The 14,507-nt window shown below is 40.6% G+C and overlaps 2 long non-coding RNA genes across 7 annotated transcripts in view; one reads left to right on the forward strand and one right to left on the reverse strand.

Moving 5' to 3' along the window:
- The window catches only part of LOC107195959, a 304,896-nt gene that overhangs the window by 104,670 nt on the left and 185,719 nt on the right, over positions 1 to 14,507 (reverse strand). For all 6 annotated transcript variants that reach the window (XR_003047553.1, XR_003047558.1, XR_003047554.1 and 3 more), the window contains one exon: positions 5,356 to 5,431. This is a non-coding gene — a long non-coding RNA (uncharacterized LOC107195959). The remainder of the gene's footprint in view (positions 1 to 5,355; positions 5,432 to 14,507) is intronic.
- Positions 10,293 to 14,507, forward strand: LOC112483255. Its single transcript, XR_003047563.1, has 2 exons — positions 10,293 to 12,537; positions 13,738 to 14,507. It is a non-coding gene; the product is annotated as an uncharacterized LOC112483255 (long non-coding RNA).

A 14,507-nucleotide genomic window follows, 5' to 3' on the forward strand; every position in this document is an offset into this window, starting at 1 on the left:
TAGCTATTTTTTTACAATGTTAAGTAAGATATGACTTGTTCCTCTGCTTTTCAGCTTTCAAAATGTCATAAGTTTATCTCATTTGTTCTTCAATTCTTGACTATTATGATTATTATTTTTTGTCTTTGTGGGTTTTTGAGGTTTCTTTTTTATCCCTTTACTGTCATTATGGTGATGTTTCGGGAGCAATCAGAAGTCACATTACGTCTTTTCAATTTGCTCTGCTGGGTTAGAATTGTCGATCTTCATCTCCTTCTACCTGTTCCGGGTTCTCAGCTCACACTTTTCCCAGACTTCCACGATTGCCTTTATGACGTTGACTCCAGAGTCTAGTTCACTAGCCTTGATCTATCCAGAATTTATGATTTGATACATCGACCTCCTCCAGCAGAGTTCCATGCGAGTGAGCCATGGGAACCTCGACTGTATCTTGATGAGAAAAGAACCCATTATTTTATCTTCTCATTGCAAAACAGTAACAGATATTTGATTATTCCAGCACCCTCATTACTCCCCATTTTAATCCATTACCTAATCTATTAATTCTGTCTTCGTGATATCTAGCAAAATTGACTTTTTCCTTTCCGCTCCTATTGCTCTGCCTTAGATCCGGGCAATCAAAATGGCCTCCCAACCTTCAAGATTATTCTAAAAACATCTGCCATGTTTTGATTACTTTAACTTTATCATGATGGGTAGAATCAAATTCAAGCTCGTCAGCCTGGCAATTTGATAATTTCACCCCTGCACACTTTTCTGATCTTATATTTTATAACATTGCTCTCATATGGCTCACAAACTTTCTCCTACCATAGAATCTTTAGACTCTCCATTCTGGGTACAACGCTTACCTCCCTAGAAGACTTCTGTTTTTCCTTCAGAGTGTGCCACAATTGTCTGGATCAGTTATTTTTGTTTGTTTTTCTTTTTTCTTCTTTTTTTTCTTTTTGATATAGATGAACTTGGAGATGATTATTTCTCTTCCTGAGAATAGTTGTTTCAGTTTAGCTTTGAATACTCTAATTACTTTGTCGGGGGTGAGGACTGAAGAGATAATGGTTACTGGAAGCTACTGACCACAATCTTCTAGCAATACATTCTTCTTCAGAGGACCAAGTTTTATTGAACAATAGGGAGATACCTTAAATTTAAGCTTCAGATTGAGCAGTTTCAGTGGCCAGAAAGAATGGTTGAAGGGAATGGCAGATGACTAGCAAAAGGCTGTGGTTAGGAATCCCCAGCGGGCCGTAGCCCTTTCAAGTGATGTAAGAACCCAGCATCTAAATCTTATGGCTAAGAAATTACCACGAATGATCTTTTGATGTCAAATCAAAAATGCTCATACCTGAGTGAGATGAAAGTTTCTGAGAATAATTGAAACGCAACTGGAAAATACCATCCCGTGAACTCGGTGTCATGATGACTTTACAATTCTCTATAGCTATAAACCATTTAATGTTTTTCAATAAAATCTCAGAAAAGGCAGAAAAGCATGCGATTTTCTTTGGCAAGAAAAAAAAAAAAGTCCGGTTTAAATACAGTGAAAAGGTTTGTGTGGGTTCAAAAGGGGTGACAAAGACACTGTTTTTTGCTATCGTTGGCCCGCTATCAATTTTTGTGTCCAAAACAAATGAATCTGGATGGAAGTAGTTAAAAGACTGAAATGAACTAGTCCCAATTCTTTTAAAGATATGATTGCTCTGCCGTCCTCCCCCGTTTGAAATCTGGGTTGGGAGATAGAGACCACTTCGGCTCAGTGAGTCACTTTGACTTCCCAGCCAGAACAATTAAACTTCTTGTATAAAACGTGACCTGTAGCCTGCCCTTCGCCACATCATCCCGCCTCGAAACCTCCCAGAGGTCAGCTCTGACATTTTACAGCTCACAAATTCAGTTTCTTAGTTGATGAGGCCAACTTCATGCTTTTACAAATGACTATTAGGTTATTGCAAATTCTCTTCTTCAGTGTTTTGGGTAATATATAAAACGTGTTGTCAGTTCAACTGCCAGCCTAAATAACATGACGCATGCCTCTTCATCACGGTGGAGATAGCATTTGTAAGGCAGCTACAGGGAAAATGAGGAAAAGACAAGCAAATCTTCCATCCTCTACTCCCTCTTATTCCAATCACCAACCCCTGAGGAAAAAAAAAAAAAAGAAAAAAAGAAAGGAAAAAAGACAGACCCCAATAGATGTAGCTGTACAATCCATCAAGCCAGGATTCCTGTCCTATCTTACGAGTTACTGAAACACTTAATGTTTTTTGCAAATTTGCTGCTTCTTTAGTGTTAGCAGCTGAGCAGCGTTTTTTCCTCCTCCTCTTTTCAATGGTTATTGATCTCTTGCCATAGTTTGCACACAATCCCCTAACAGCATTAGCTCATTTTCACTCCAGTCCTGCATATTAGCTCAGCTGGGTTACATTCTCTGGTGTGTTGGTGTTGAGTGTTGAACACAACTTAATTTTTCCTCCTTAAAGGCATTCTCAACCTCAATAGGTACCGAATGGGTTTGATCTTCTTTTACATCATGTCTTTGACCTTCCTACTAGAAGGGACCCTTAGCTTTTTATTTACTGGAGCAGGTGAATTTATGTGGAAAGGGAGAAGGGTTTTATGTTATTTTCCTTTATTTTTCAATTGTTTCCGAAGCCCGCCCTCTTCCTGAAATGTATATCTGACATTATTTTAATGAGAGTTCTATTTCTCACTAATTTAACATAAGAGAGGCCTCTGCCACCTCATTTGAAAACAAAAAGGTCTTCCTCGGTTTAAGACAGTTGACTTTTGTTTACGCTTGATGCCAACACACTCTATATTGTCTACTCAGGACTCACAACTCAGTTTTAAGGGCAACCACATTTAATCAAATAGATTAACTTTAAATCCACGGGAACAGTGTTGTTTGCTACGCCCCAGTTCTTCCCAACGTATACGGTGTTCGTGCAGCCAAACTGCAAATTCAGTTACCACTCTTTTTACCCACTTGCCCCGATTTCCAATCTCAGAGTAAATAAAAAGTCCAATGCCATCTTATTTCTGAGCTTTCTCCCTTAGGTACCTGAAGGGCCACCTCTAGCCCTAGCTCTCCATCCCAGGTTCCACCTGTATCTTGGCCTCTATCTCTCTCTTCATCTCCATCTGTGTCCACATCTATACCATCATTTATCTGTCCATCTGGAGTACGAATGTCCAAGTCTTTATGGTTCCCTGGCTATCCGTAAGGGACTGGGCAAAAAGGATGAGCAGGGCTCAGCTCCTGTCTCTCAGGAAAAGCTGAAAGGAAGAGACAGAGATGTCAAAAAGGACAGAGTTCGATGGACTGGAATAAGCGTGGGAATAAGCAAAGCAGTATGAGAACCGATAGGGACGATCGATTAGCTCTGCTCGTGTGCTGGGGAAGGTTCAGAGCGGACGAAACTTCCCGACAGAGGAGCAGGAGCGTGCGACGCAGAAACGGGGGGTGGTATCAGAGGCAGAGAGGACGGTATGTGCGAAGGCGCGCTTCGTTAAATGCGTGGTGTGTTTGGGGACCGGCGAGAGAGCCGGGGTGGCTGAGGTTCTGCTTGTGTGGGATGGAATGGCAGAAACCCAGGCTCCGGGGATGGAAAAGACCTATGAGCTCATAGTCCCTTTTCTCCATCTCTTCCTTCTCTATCTCAGAGCCAAAGTGTCCATGGTGTTCTCATCCCTCGCTGGCCCGGGAAACTGGACTTAATCTCTTTGAACTAAAAGAAAGGAGGTCAAGAATGGAGACAGGCTAGAAGCCAGGTCACAACCTTGCTTCCCGAAAGCCAGAAACACGTCGCTTTTACATGTGAAGGCCTGTGTGCTTTTTAAATTTGAGTTACTCGGCGTTTAGGTAATATGCTATTTTTAATCTGTTTGCTACAGTCAGCCATTCCTCATCCTTAAATCCGTTTCCTTAGATCTGAAAAAGGATAAAATGTCATTTGATGTACCTTCGTGAAATGGCAATTGACTTATTACTTGAGATTTCGAGCTGGCATTGAGATGAGCGATGAAAAACAAATTATTTATTGAGTCTGTCCTCTTTCCTCGTGCACGCAGTCAAAACATTTTCCCTGCCTGACAGCAACCAAGCAAACTCTATGATGCCCCCGCCAGGGGACAATTTAATTTCGTATTCCATGTCACCCAAGCATGACCACATGCCTTGTAATTATAAAAGGTATTCCATGGTGGGGATGGCAGTAGAAATTACATAATTGTAATTCCAGATAATATTCACTCGATTTCTTATTTAAGAAAACCCTAAAACCGTGCTTCAAGATATAGCAAGACTTTAGTTCACAAGATTCTTTTTCCAAGAGCAGCAGAGACTTTAAAGAACCAAATGCATTTTTTTTCTACATGTGTAGATATGAAGTTAACCATTAAACAGGTATTATGCTTTGAGAGATGTCAAAAAATGAAGGCTGAGTTGCCCTTGAAAACTAAGTTAAATGCCATGGTTAGAGTTCAAAGGCATGAGAAACAGTGTCCCAGGAATAATCTGTATCAAAACAAGAAATCCAAAGGGAAAGATGACTACTCGTTTCCTTTTCTAGACATTTACGATGGATGGGCCAGTTACAATGTCAAATATGTGAGGTCTCATGCACATGGCATGAAGCAAAATTCCTATTATGAAGCATATCTAGTCAGATATGGTGATAATTAAAATATACGGTGATAATTAAAATATCACAGCAAATTAGAAATATAATCTACAATATAGCATTTTAAATGACTTTTAAAGCTTTCTTATTCACAATCTTGTATAAGGTTTAATATTGCATTTATTCTTATATCAAGATGATATGAATCTCGAAGTACTTTTTCATGCTATATAATTACCTATTTAAAAATACAGTAATGCAGACAGTGTCATTCATCATTATTAGCATTCACGTGCAAGTTATATTCTACTCTGGGAGTATATTTTAGTTAGCCCTGTGTTCATTTTCCCTTAGAGATGTTGTATAATTATATAACACAAAGAAACAAAACAAAACAAAATAAACGTAGACTTATTCATTGTTAATCCCTCATAATGAGTGTGAGGTTTTGAGTGTGAGTGTGTCATCATTTATAATTTATGTAATAATCATTTACTGAGATACCACTTTATGCAAAGCACTTTGTCAATTGCATACACCTATACATTCAATGCAAACCTTAAAATGCCTCCAAGAGACAGCTTAACTCTATTTTACAAAAGAGAAGAGAGAAACAGAGCCAGACGATGTTTTCAGAAATCAGCCAAAGTTGAAGCAGAAAAATTTAGATCTAAACAACGTCGGTTAAGGCTAATTTCCACCCAAGGTCTTAATTACTACTACATATTATTACCTCTTTGTCCATTGAGGAAGTGGGTGTCTGATCCTTATAAGTTGACATGCAGAGTCGTCTTTATTTATTTTTCATTCTAAAATAAAAATGGGCACTCGTTAAGTTTTCAACAGTAGAAACTAGTGCAGTAAGAAACAGAAACATTCAAATTAATACAAATATAGTAATTCTCTACTCTTAATCATTTCCTTAGGAAAAGAAAAAACACTACTACCTTCATAGCTTGTTCTAAAAAATTGCCAATCCAAAAGTTGTCTATGTTTATGTCACTTAAATCCATTTCCTTTCCCCTGTATCTTTTTGGGGAAGGAAACCAGTAATAATTGTCATCTACTTCCTATTCTATATGGCTTCATTTTAACTCTGGAGTCATTCTTTAATATTGGTTGTGAAATTCTGAGTTATAGCATCGCTTTTGAAAAAGAGGAGGTTATAAAGAGTTGTATAGCTTTTTAAAACGTAATTTGAGAATGAGGTGTTTCAGCTGGTTAGCCATCAATTTCATACACCAAAACTTAAAAATAATAACTATTTTGTCGAAAACCTTTTTTTAGGTGAATTACATATTTTGCCACCGTCAGAAAGAAAATAATTGAACGTAATTAAACACTCTTTGATTCAGAGCCGTTGCAATAATATGTGAGAGTAACACGATGTCACCAGAAGTAGGACTATTTCTAATGCTGTGATAGTCCTAGATTTTTACACTTTTTAAATTTTAGTGTCTGCCTTTCACCGCGATTCTCCGTTGCCATCATACTGCGAACATTCTGCCTTGCAGTATCTACCACTGGGCACGTACTGAAGAGATAAACAGGGCCACTCTCACTTTCAAAATAGCTCTATTGGCCATTTCACCTACTTATGCATCAACGGATCATTAGAAAAGCACCGAATTAAGTGGGAGTTATTAGCTCTAGTATTCAGGTGAGCAACAGAGACCAGGTAATCTGCATATGCTCGTTTATGACTCTGCCGGAATGGAGTTGAAAGCAAACGCATATACGATTCTCTGTGTAGAGTACGCGAGAACTACTCATTTGCTCAAGACCTTTATTTCGCATTCTTCATGCATCTGCTGTCCTCCGTGTTCTTGACGTTGTCGGATGTGCAAATATTTCTCCCACAATGTGATATATACACATCCAGAGAACCACCTCTTGTTTTACAAAATTGATCCCTTTTCGAGGATACAGGGGTGGGCAGTCGAACCCTGTGTACTTTTGTAAAGGATAACTGACAAAAACAACAGTGCCACTAATAAAAATATAAACACGGTTTAAAAAGATCTCAAATTTAAATTAAATAACTACCGTAAGAAATACTTGATTTTAGAAATAAGGTCAAAGGAGCCTGATGGAGGGAATACTAAGAAAAAGATTATAGGGAAGAAGGATGCTGAGTTATAGAGACAAGGGTAAAATGCATAAAAGCCAGGGAGAAACACCCAATAAAACTTCCCAGAACATGGCCAAACATATGGAGTGACAGGGTCCTGGGGGTCACGCTGTGTTCCTGCATGCTTTGTTGTGTTCGGCTGGCTTAGTATGCTTTGCATTCTGTTTCTGTGACTATACGGCATGAAATGTCAACATACTTGGAAAAAAATTATACATGAACAGCAAGGATATACTGCAGTATCCTGAAATGATTCCTTTATTACCAACAGTCTATCACTAAGTGATGTATCAGAAACATTCATTGTACTAGAGCCGATTGTACTGCCTTCATAGGTAAGTGATGTGACATTGTCTTGTCTTGTTTTGTTTTGTTTTGTTTTTTCCAAATATTTGGCAGTATGACTATGTGGTCACCAAAAGTATCAAAAGGTGTTGCATTGAGAGAGTAAGTCATTAAGTCCTTTGATTTGACAAACTATATGTATATTTTTTTCAAACAATAATATTGATATTGTTTTGCCCCCAAAGGTTAGATTTGTGAGTATTCCTGTCGTACTGAAAACAAAAATCTGGTGTGCCCCTCATGCAGATTTCTTGGACTTTCAGGAGGATCTAGGAGACCAGTGTACAACACGGGGTCTCCATTCAGAGGGGACTTCAGTGCCGATAGTGAAGAAACCACAAATTGCACTCTCCTGCTTACTACACATTTACTGAGTGTTTAGGGAGGCCCTTCTTCTGACTCCCAACCCCTCTGGGACCATACGCATGGCTAGGTGTTTTTAGACTGTGATTTTAGGCAAGTTATTTTTCATCTCTAAGCCTTACTTTCCTCAACTACAATGAAGGGAATAGTAATTCCCCAGAATCCCGCATAATTATTCCGAAGCTAATTTGCGAAAATGATTATAAAGTGCTTCGCGCAACAGATTCATAACAACGACTTAACAAAAGGTGATGGTGGTGATTACGACGCCTTGCTGATTATTACATGAATTTTGATCTGACAGCAGTCAAATCACGTGCACGCCATCAGAGCTAATTCTATTGTGTCGTGTTTAGCTAAAGCAGAATTGTTCGGATAGCTTATAACATCAAGGTCATAAATTCGTTTCAATAAATTTATCTAATATCTCCTAGGTGCTAGATATTTTAGCTGAATGCTGCATAGAGAATAATTAAACCTGTTTCCTATTCTGAAGGAGCTAAGTAATGACTGGGAAATACTATGCAGAAATTAGTGCCCTAGAAGTAAACACGAGAGGCAGCACGTGGATTATAAAAATTGATAAGTCTGGCTTCAAAAATCTGCTCCATGATTAACCTAAGATGAAGCTGATCAGCCTCTAGGTCTCCGTTTCTTTCCATTTCAAGCAACACGGGCCTCCTTTTAGAAAATCAAAAGCGAAGTATCTACAAGGCAGGCTCTTTCATGTGGTGTCATTCAACGAGTATAATAACAGTGGCATAAAGGATGCAGCAGATAACTTTGTGATTGATTTTACATAAATCAAGATGATTTAAAAGGTCAAAAAATAAGTTCATCAAGATTTAAAAAGCCCGACAGTCCAACGATTCGAGGTTGACTTTTAAAAAAACGGGGTAAAGAATCAAACAAGTGTAAGCTGTATAAAGACTCCATTTAGGTACCCGTGAACTTGGAGGGCCCTTGAGGAGGCCTAGCTCACCCCTGGGGGATTTACTTCCTCAGGTCACTGGGACCCACGTGTTTGCACCTGTTCCCTCTGGCTGCGTTAAGGACAGCTGGCCCAGGGGCGGGGTGCATCTCCATGCGCCATGGCAGAGACGCAGCGACACAGGACTGACAGGAGACCGGTGACTGATTTCTCTGTTTTTTTTTCTAAAGGGAGGGGAAAAGAAGTTCTAAAAGCGACTCGAGGCTCAACAAGTCGAATTTGGGATTTATTCCCGGTATTACTCGGATTTTCAAGAATTTTTGGAAATTTTGCCTTTCGGCCACAGCACTCCTGAGCAATCGGAGTTCTCTGCCAAATTCATTTTGAGCTCTTGAATTTACAGTTGAAAGAGAAATAAAGGAAAGGCTTTCATTTGTTCCTAAGCTGTTTATTTTGCTTGTAAAACCAATCGCAACGCCTCCCCAATAAAAAGAGAAACGCATGAAAGTTCTAACTCCAGAAATCTTAACTGTGGAAGCTTGAAATTCTCCCCCAGGCAGAGCCAGAAGACAGTTTAACGAGACAGTTTTCTCTTTGAACTTGGGAGGGCACAAGCCACAAGCTTGCTGAGCAAATTCTCCCTTCATCCTTCTCTAGGATTCTCCCCGGCTAGGACAGACCGCGGCTAAGTCTGGGATGGGAATCCCTGGCCTTGTAAAGGCCTGAGCGGCAGAGAGCAGGTAACCAACCCTCTTCCATTTCTGTAGCCCGCTGGGGAAATTGCTAGAAGCTTGGCGTGCTGTGGCCTGCTGCGCTGTGCTGTGGTGCACCATGGCACTGACTGTGGGCGTGCCCCGTGCCACCGCCCCCACCTCTCACGCCCCTGTGAGGCAGACTGCAGCGACAGCCAGGCTGGACATCTGCGAGTTTGGAACCACAGACACTAAAAATGTTACGAAATGAACTTTCCCTTCCCCCATTATACGCCCCGAGCGAGGCGGACATGCACACAGAGGCTACGAAATCGAACGGAAATGAGGTGAAACGCAAAAGCCAAACCTAAAAAGTTGCATCCTCCAATTCGTTTCAGACCTATCAAGACCGGGGCTGGCCATGTGGGATCCTGTTTTGCAGAAAATTTGGACACGAACCAAGAGTTTTTGTTTCTTTGGGTTTAAAAACTTTTCATCACTTTTTCCTTCGAGCATGAAAATACAACACTAACTACTTTACCAGGAGAAGCAAAAGTGTTTGAAAAATAATTCCGCCCCCTGCCAGCGCCTGCTATTGAGATCAGCGTCAGGTCCAATGTCTTCCTGACTCTCAAAATTATTTTTTTTCTCATCGGGAATTTTCTCTTTCTGTGAACACGAAGGCAGAGCGTGTATGGCACAAACAAACAGGTAAATAAATTAACTTTATATGCAGCAGCTACACTGTCGAGGACCGGGGTGCCAGCTGCTGGCTGCTCAGTGGTCGGCCTCTCCCGTGACGGGGCAGAGACCATGCTTTTTTGGCTCCATCATGAAATAACACACGTTAAGTACATTCTTTTCATCTTTGAGTCTGCCTCTCTTAATTCTTCTTGGGGGGTGAGGTCACTATCATTACGCCATCCCTCTGTAACTCTTTTAACTACTTATCTGTCACTTGTCCCACATCCCCTTTTACTGAAACCGAGGCATCAACTCGCCAACAAAAACCACAAAGCCAAAACCAAACTCAAACGTAACGACGACAACAAAAAAGCCAAAGGGAGAATGCCGTCAACGCTCCCGGACATGTTCTTCTCCGTTTTCTGCGTGGTGGGGGGCCCTGGGCCCTCGACTTCTCTCTCATTGGTGGGAAATGTACAGCAGGGAGTCATCAGAATGCAAACATGTTCTTGGAATGAGGAGGATGTTTTTGTTTTTGTTTTTTTTTAGGTAATGTTTGGGGAAATATTCGAAGATAGGACCATGGCCTAATGTGACAGATGGCCTCTAAGAGCGGAAGACACAGAAGCCCAGGCTTTGGTGCTTTTCAGGCCTGACCCAACCACGTGCTCAGGTGTCCTTGAGAAAGTTAGCAAACGGCTCGAAGTTACGGTGTCCTTATGTGCATAAGAGCACCCCAAGTTCATGGGTTTGTTGACAAGATTGAGTGCGATCAGGGATGTAGAATGCCTAGTACCACACCCGGCACAGAGAGTCCAACAGAAGTGAATGATAATTGGACTATGGTGCCGAATCCACACGCTGGTTGGTGCCCTTTTGCCAGAGAACCCTGAAATTCATGAAGATTTAGCTGCACTTTCACACAAGGCAGCGGGACAGAGCGGATTGAACGTGAGTTGCCCAGAACTGTAGTTAATATATCCTTCCTTCACGTGTGAGCTCTGCTAGCGGGTCTACCGCCATCAAGCAATGGCTTCTTTGAGCTCGTCCCTCTCTGAGGGTTATTTGAGGACTGAATGAGACAACATAATTAAACCGCTCTGCTCACAGTAGACTCTCAGTGAGTGTGGCTTTCCTCCCTACACTTTTCATGCTTACGAGCAGGCATAGCTTTGAAACGCCCATGATTGAAGAAGCTCTTTTATGTGTTTGCTTCCTACCATCTTTTTAATGAATGCTTCTAATAAGTCAAAAAATAAAAAAAAAAAATCATTTCCATTACCCTTTTGTGAAGGATACAAAGAAGAAAGAAACGTTGACATTGATGATTTTATGAGCAATAACATTTAATGAAGACCGTTTAAGGTGTTGGGGCATCTAGCTGAAGAACTTGGATGACGATTCTTGCCTGAAAACTATATTTGATTAATGATAAGAAGAAAGAGTATAGACAGTAAGTCCTGCATGAGTTCGCGAAACCAGTTTGGCTAGCTTATGATGGGGGAATGTTGGAAGATAAGGCTAGAAGTTTGAAAGTCTGAGTGAGGCCAGATTATGGATAACTCAGGAATTTGGACTTTATCCTGTTGCCAGTTAATAGGAAACCATAGGTGGTTTCTGTGCAGGAAGCTGACACAGTCAGAGATCGGTTTAAGATTATTAATCTTGTAGCAGAATAGGATGACTTGGATGTAGAAAAGCAACCACAGCAGGAGAATAGCCTGCAGGACTATTGCAGTAATCATGGGATAGGTGATAAGAGCCGGAACCAGGCAGCGAAGATGAAAAAGATGCAGAAATAATTTTATCGATGACCTCAAATCTCCTTTTTTTAAAAACAAGAATTAAAATATTACATTTATTATTGGGAAATTATGATAAAATATGTGAATTCTTCACAAAGCAAGAACACTGTCAGAGATCAAACATATTAAGAAAACTAATGAGATATGATAAAATTATAATTTTCATTGACATTCTGCATTCTTTAGTGAATGAGGAAATAGATGGTCATCCAGAACAAGTCAAAACTTTTTTAATAAACATCCATGTAACATGATTTACCTGATAATTCTTAGCCAGCTCTTACAAAAGAATTATTTTAGTTGGATTGGGTTCTGAATATGGAGAAAGCGTGGAGGTCACATATGGTTCCATTTCATAAATTCTAGGTTATAGGAAGTTCACATATTGCAAAGGAAAGACTTAGAAGCTCTGAACAGAGCAACTAAATTGATTTGTGATACAACTGTCATTGGTGCTGAATTAACAACTGACACAGGCAAACTATCATATCATTATGAAAGAATGCAAAAATCCTGAGTCTATATCAGAAATATGACATTCACTCTTTAGAAGAACCTCAAGCTTAGCCAAATTGATGTGGTTTAAGTTAATATCTAACTTAGCTAGTTCCTTTCTTCCTTTAGTTCATTGCAAAGCTTTGTCTGTATCAGATAGTGTTCTCTCTCTCTCTCTTATCAGTTTTGCAATCCAAGAATACCATTCTTAGCCTTTGAGTAAGTTCTCAGTCATCTATGGAAGCCAGAGTTCAAAAGCTTTAGTACGTCATGAAATTCCATCTTTCTTCCCCTAATATAGCCCAGTGATTCTAAACCTTTCTCTCTGCTCTAACCACTGTCATAATAAATTCAGAGATCACAATCAGTCCAGAGAAGTAGCTCATCTACTGGAGGAAAAGTTCTCGGCATTACAGACATCTTCATTTGAGAGCGGGAATGATGCAGCCACAGTCCCTTTCTTCCTGGGGTAGGTGGTGGAGAGGGGTTCAGGCAAAGCACAGGTTTTGGAGTCAGACTAGCTAGAGTCTCAATCCAGTCCAGACCATCTATGAGTTGTGTGCTCTAGTAGTTTGCCATACTCGAATACTATAGCCTGAGTAGCTTAAGCAACAGAGATTTATTTTTTTCACAGTCCTGGATCCTAGATGTCCAAGAACAGTTATTGTCAGAGTCAGTTTCTTCTGAGACCTCTCTCTTTGGCTTGTAGATGGTCATCTTCTCCCTGTGTCATCAACCACTTGTGGTCTAACTACCTGTGATCAAATTTCTTGCTATAAGGACATCCATCAGTCATATTGGATTAAGGCCCAACCTCACGACCTCATTTAACTTAATCACTTCCTTAAAGGTCTCATCTCCAAACAAAGTCACATTTTGAGGGTCAGGATCTCAATATATGAAACGTCCTAAAGCCATTCTGTGTCTTGGTTGTCTATGTGGGACAAACTTTGGACACAGTCAAGTCTGAAGAGTTGCAGGTGTTGACTGTGGGGTAAAGGCCATACCTGACATACCCCAAACAGAAATCACTGTTCCAACGTAAGCATATTCATAACGATCTTTGCTTTCCACTTTTAAAGCTAAGATTTTTGTTTTGTTGGGTGCTGTTGATTTTTTAAATAAAACTAGGCTTATTCGATGTATTGATACTCAAGGTAGACATTTTTAAACTATATTTCTTAGAGGAGCTGCCAAAACTGGCATATTACAAATATTGGGATACTTACCTAAGTTGAATCCATAAAGATGTGAGATTTATTTAGAATTCACATTCTTGGAAGAATGGCATTGTATGCCATCTATCTCTATATAATGATCTTACCGATTATTTTATTTCTTCTCAATTTTCACATCAAATAATTACTAGGCCCACCAGGAACTACTCACCAAATATCTTGATAATATATTCTTTCCTCTCCATCTCCGTTACCCCCAGTGTAGATCAAATCCCCAGCAATTTTTTTTGGCAGCCGGGGTATAGGGTGTGGACTATTGCAATAGGCTTTTCACTGTTTTTTTCTCCCTCTAGTCCTGCCCTGTCAAATCCATAAAAACTACTGCCAGATGAGTCTTCACAACTGCAAATGAGACTACATCTCTAACTTATCGTCTATAAATTGTCCGGTACTGCACATAGCTGTTTACTAGATTTTTTTTTTTTCACTAGGACGGAAATTGAGGATAAAGTTGCCATGTGTGACGCGGCCCCAGCATTAACTACCGCTGTCAGAGGCCGTTCCACAGTGAACGTGGCGTGATTGCTCTCTGCCTTTCTGTCCTTCCATCTCACACTGATACCTGATCGGTCTGTGCCAGCACCGACCTAGAGAAGCAAGTCCAAGATCCTTTTCAAGACTTTCAACCACGGCCAGGGTACGCCTGACCACTCGCTGCCTGCAAGCCCCTGGCGATCCTCTCGTTGGCTCTTGGAATTCTCTCCCTCTCTGCGTCGCTTTCCGTGAGCAGGTAACTGCCCTCCTGCCTTTCCACGGCACTTTGACGGTGTCTTTTATACGTCGCATCAAGCCCTAATTATCTGTTTGCCCTTCAGTCCCCCTCCTGGACTCAGACCTCCTCCACGGCGATTCCTTCACCCTTACGTCTCTACTGCATCCAGTAGCGCTGACGCAAGAGCCACTCGAAATGAAAAACTCGGAAAGTAAGACAGTGAGAGAGACTTTCTGCACCTTGATATTTTTCATTTTCACCATGTTTATGGAAAACTTCATGAAGAAAACAGAATAAAGGAAGGAGAGGAAAAAAAGCCAGGAACGAGTACGGAATAAGGCTGAATCTTGCCTAATAAAGCTTGGTGGTTGAGAACCACACCTGATGTGGCACCTCGCCCAGCATTCTAGAGGAGGCTTTGCCAGAAACTCCAAGAAGACAGTTGGGAAAGGAGGGAGAGAGGGAGAGTAAGGGGAGGTAGCTGAAATT

The sequence above is a fragment of the Pteropus alecto genome, unplaced genomic scaffold (genome assembly GCF_000325575.1).
Source record: "Pteropus alecto unplaced genomic scaffold, ASM32557v1 scaffold65, whole genome shotgun sequence".
NCBI lineage: Eukaryota > Metazoa > Chordata > Mammalia > Chiroptera > Pteropodidae > Pteropus > Pteropus alecto.